A 5,594-nucleotide genomic window follows, 5' to 3' on the forward strand; every position below is an offset into this window, starting at 1 on the left:
ATATATCACTGCATTATTATTTCTCTGTGTTTGAAGATGAAGATCCCTGCTACGGAACAGTAATTGATGTACTTCTTCATGCCACACCTGCTCATGACTTTCCCTCTCTCATCCGTCTAGTCTTCTGAAGCGTTACTATGGAAACCATTTCAGCCTGCATCATATTCAAACCTCATCTCAAAAAGTAGTATTTTTGGTTTACCAAGTAAACAAGGCATCAAAGATTAATATTTATATTGCATTTACATTGTGTTGCAGGGAAATACTCTCATGTGGAAAATATAGGTGCTTTACCTCACTCATGGGGTCATCTCATTCATTGGCTAGAAGAAGACTTCATAATAAATAACTGAAAACCATCAGCAATACATTTTCCAAACATGATGCATATTATGAGAGTAATTCATTTCTCGGCTCTTCTAGCCCATTGATCCATTGTATCATCTCAGGCTATTTAGCAGCTCTGTAAAAACTGTGTGCAAGTGTGTGTGTGTGTGTGTGTTTGTATTTAATTGTCTACATGATTTATGGCATCAGGAAATTACAGAAATAGAGCCATATGAAACATATACTTTGAGCTAATGTGATTGTTTCTTAATGTGTATCCCAGTGCATTTGAATTCTTGGTTGTCATTCAAAACAAAATGCTTTTGAGGCATCACAAGCAAAGCATTCTCGTTATCTGAACTCAAATCACATTTGACGTCTCGTCACATTTCACTTTACCAATTTATTATTAGAGGAGACTTTGATATAATTTCCCTACATTTGTACAGATTATTTTGAAAATAATGTCCATAAACGGTGTAAAATAATGTCAAGTACAAGAGTGTGTAATGATGCTGTTGCTGAAAAGATGGCTGGCATTGTGGATCTATGTGCAAAGGGTTTATTGATGAAACAAACATAAATAAATAAAAAAACACACAAGGAACACAAAGAACAGAACTGTCTATACGCGAACACCAAACACTGATAACTGAACTGACAAAGCACAAGAGAAACACAAGGGCTATGCAGGGCCAAACAAGCTTAACAAGGAAACGAGATAGACCAAGGGAGACTAAAAAACAAACAAACAAACAAACAAACAAACAAACAACAATTAACTACAACAAGGTCAAGACAGGAAGTAACACAAAAGTCCTAAAACCTACACAGAGCATGACTGAGTGCTGTTGTTACAACGTATAACCTAACGCTGTGGTGGGACAACAGTATAAATGTATATATTTATTTTGTTATTATATCATTTTTACCAATCCCCATTAACCCCTTTATCCAACTTTACTAATTTTATGTTAGGTATTTTAATTCAAGAAAGTAAAAAAGAAAAACCCCAGGACACTTAATTCAGCAAATAACAGAAAACAAGCTTAAAATATCTAAAAAAATACATTAAACATGGACTAACAAAAAGTGTTACTTAAAAAAATGTAGACAAAACAAACCAGTGAAATGTTGGTGTCTACACTGTCCCATTTTGTTTTTATGGTTCCAGTATAAGTCAAATGAAGAAAAATCTTCAATAGAATCACCAAGTAATATGATTTAATTGCTTATCACTTTTGACCAATAGGTGGCGCTGTGACTGTGCATGTGGTGTGGTCAGCGATAATGACACATAAAGTTTGGTGTCAATATGCCAAAGCCTTGCTGAGATAAATTGTTGATGCGTCAAACGGTAACGATTTGGTATGGCTTTTTACCGCCATGATCTGAAGATGATCTGACTCGAAATCAGACCAACGGTCTAAAAGGAGTTTGAAAAAGTAGGTTTTCATGGAAATTGAAATTGGCGGACAGAAAGTTTGAGCGACTATGGCTTTTTTTTTGGTATCATTGTTCTCTGTATGTGCAAATATGTGTCTATCTGTGTGCCAAATTTCGTAACTTTTTCCCACAAGCGATTCTAATTCAAAGTGGAAGAAGATGAAGAAAAAGATGAAGATGACAACAAAGACTAACAGATACAGTGCACACACCTTCTACACAATTTTGTTTATACAATTTTGTTCAGTATATTCTAGATGCATAAGAAACTACTACTACATCTGGCTGTAATGAAGCCAACTATATGCTCATGGATGCTTTAGCATAAGTTCTGCCGGGAAGACTTAATTGTTACGTCGCTGTACCTTTATCTGTCCAATCACATTCCAATACGTGTGGTATAAAAGATTGGTCACTTACTCATGTCTGAGTTCGCAGATGCTGACGCTCCAATTCACCACCATCCTCCCCACCACCTCCAAGTCGAATCCTCCCCTCCACCTCCAAGTCGAATCCTTCCCTCCATCCTCCAAGTCGAATCCTCCACTCCACCTCCAAGTCGAATCCTCCCCTCCATCCTCCCCACCACCACCAGGATGGTCCCTTCCATACCTCACAGGGGGTCGGCTGCGCCCCTGCCTTGATCTTCAGGCAGGATATGCAGAGTCCGGACCCTCAGATTGCGAGCTACGGACGGGGCCTACGCCAAAGAACTTTATTGCTTGCTGGGTTGTTAATAAATGGATAATTGTCACCGTATTTACTCTCTCGAGTCTTTCTGGTAGAACTAATGTGTTTGGACTCTTTACATCATACTTATATCAGTTGTTCTGACACAAGTCAGACATTTTCATTCAGGCTGAAACTTTAGACAAAAAAAGATGCGTAAGAAGAAGAAAAAGTATGTAGTAAAAAGAAATATAAACTGGAGATTAAGACAAGTGTGTTGGACAGATTTCGTCAAACTTCGCTTCTCTCATCCGCAGGGTTTTGCCATCGTCAGTCAAGTGGCTGTATTAACAAAATAAGCCTGACTGCAGATGTGACCCCTACTGTCACAAGCAGCACCGCGGTACAGATCTGCGACAAAGGGAACGCTGTGACTGGCAGGCAGCGTTTGGGCGAGACATGCGCCTCGGCAGCGCTGTGTGAAGAGTCATGTGGGACGAGTGGATGGGGCTGTTCATCATGTCATCAGACAGGATGACGAATTGGCTGACACTGCTCTGAGAGGTGCTGTCATATTCGTCATCTTTATTGAGCCAGACTTTAAGCAGCTCTTGCTCCCCGTCCAAAATAGTACAACCACAAATACTCTACGATGACGTCACATCATCAGTTTTTAACTGATGAGACAAAAGTATTCTATTTATCAAAGTTTTTTACATCTAATAACATTTTTAGAGAGTACCAACATTAATTACCTCTATGAGAAGTCCATGGACAGTTCAGTGATCGACCAAACCGAAGCAGACAGTAAGACTGACGTATTTGAAGAAAAGGAAATGATTGCGTTTGCTCCCGCTGCCCACCTTAAAACAGCACGTCTAAAATTAGCATCCGGGGTAATGCTGATGTCCAAACCTGAAGGGTGAACATCCCTGAGGATCATAGCCTTTCAGGCTGACTGCTCCATATAATCACCTGCAGGAGAAAATCTCATTATTCCAGGGCCTGATCTCTGTGTGAAGGGCAGAATAGCAACTATGGCTCAGGCTGAATTAAAACATTGACCCGTGCCTTAATCAAGCGCATCTGAGCTGGGGTCAATGGCGCCATAGAGCCCACTGGGACCTCTTGAAAAGGCCTGACAAATCCCAAACCAGCGCCAGAGCCAGTTAAGGGCAGGGACCAGATCACCATTCTGCAGGTCAAGAAGCTGATTAACCATCTGTACTGCAGGCCATGTCGAAACGCCCCGGCTGAGCATGATCCGCTTCGTGAGTATGCATCTATGTCTTCAAGTGACTCTAGTTGTGGAGTTTCACTTAACTTTTTTTCAAAGCAGAAGTGATGTTTTCAAAATGTTCTAACCAGAAGTGATGTGCTCTGTCACTCAGAGGTCAGTAGCGTTGAGAAAAACATTCATTATTCCATTGAATTGCAATCCATAATTGCAGTTTGAGCTCGACAAAACGGTTTCTAAAAGTTTAAAGATACTTTAAAAAGTATTGAAATTCCAAGGTTTTATAGGCCTTAAAAATTAGATAGACAGACAGGCAGGCAGACGGAATAGATATAATGATGGACAGACAGAACAAAAGAAGGACAGAATAAAAGAACAATAGATAGATAGATAGATAGATAGATAGATAGATAGATAGATAGATAGATATCCAATATAATAATAATAAATAAATAAAAAAATGTTACATTTATATAGCGCTTTTTCTGCGACCTCAAACACTTCACATATGGAAGGGGGAATCTCCTCAACCACCACCAATGTGCAGCATCCACCTGGATGATGCGACGGCAGCCATATTGCGCCAGAACGTCCACCACACACCAGCTTACTGGTGGAGAGGATACAGTGATGAAGCCAATCAGTGTATGGGGATGATTAGGAGGCCATGATGGACAGAGGCCAAGGGGCAAATTTTCCCAGGATGATGGGGTTACACCCTTACTCTTTTTCGAAGGACATCCTGGGATTTTTAATGACCACAGAGAGTCAGGACCTCGGTTTAACGTCTCATCTGAAGGACAGTGCTCTTTGACAGTATAGTGTCCCCGTCACTATACCGGGACGTTAGGACCCACACAGACCACAGGGTGAGCGCCCCCTGCTGGCTTCACTAACACCTCTTCCAGCAGCAACCTGGTTTTCTCAGGAGGTCTCCCATCCAGGCTCAGCCCTGCTTAGCTTCAGTGGGCAACCAGTCTTGGGGTACAGGGTGATTTGGCTACTGGATAAATATAACATTCCAATATTGGCTTTAAGCTTTGCTTTTTGTTTTTATGGGAAATATTTTACTCAACTGGGAAATACAAATCAAACTACGTGCCTAACATGAATCTTTTTTGAATGTGTTGTTGAATCTGTGATGAGTGTTTTCATGGCAGCATGATCCAAAACAACACCCACTGCATTAAAAATGTATTAATGTTACCTCACAGGAATGATATCGATTTTAGATGAAATATTTCAGGGTAGAAAAAACATGAACATTTTAAAATCTGATTTCTTGAGGGTAATCTCTCTTAATGTCGTCATCCCAGTGGACAAGGAAATGGCAGTCTTGACATTGCGATCGATCAAATAAATCATATTAATATGTTTTACTCATTAACTGTTCTCTCTAATGTCTATTTATGGGAATGGGAAAGGGACAAAGAGAACAAAAGGAGGATGACACGCAAACAACACTGCAAGTTTTGATACTTTTAATACACCTTGGTGTGAAAGTATGTAAATCAATTACACTGCAGCAGATTGAAAAGGAAATACAAGTTGCATGTCTAGATTCACCAATTAATTGATTAGTGTCACTTTTCTTGTGAAGTATTATTTGACTACAGATTTTTGTAGAATTGTTGTCAAAGACAGATTAGATTGATTAAGTTCTTCTCCGGTGGAATCAGATCATGCTGACTTTCACATTTTTAATAATAATTTAAAAAACTCAGTGGGATCAGAAAAAAATATGCTGTGACATTTAACCTTATGATTGATTTATTCTAGAAAAGTATGTGTTCCAGTCATGGTCATGAAAGACCCTTCACAGCACTCAAATCCTGTGTGTGATAAGCAACATCATAAATTACAGTGATAAAAACAAAATGAACATCAAGGCACTTTTCAAAAATAAGGTATAAAG

Source organism: Phoxinus phoxinus (assembly GCF_949152265.1).
Source record: "Phoxinus phoxinus genome assembly, chromosome: 5".
Lineage (NCBI taxonomy): Eukaryota > Metazoa > Chordata > Actinopteri > Cypriniformes > Leuciscidae > Phoxinus > Phoxinus phoxinus.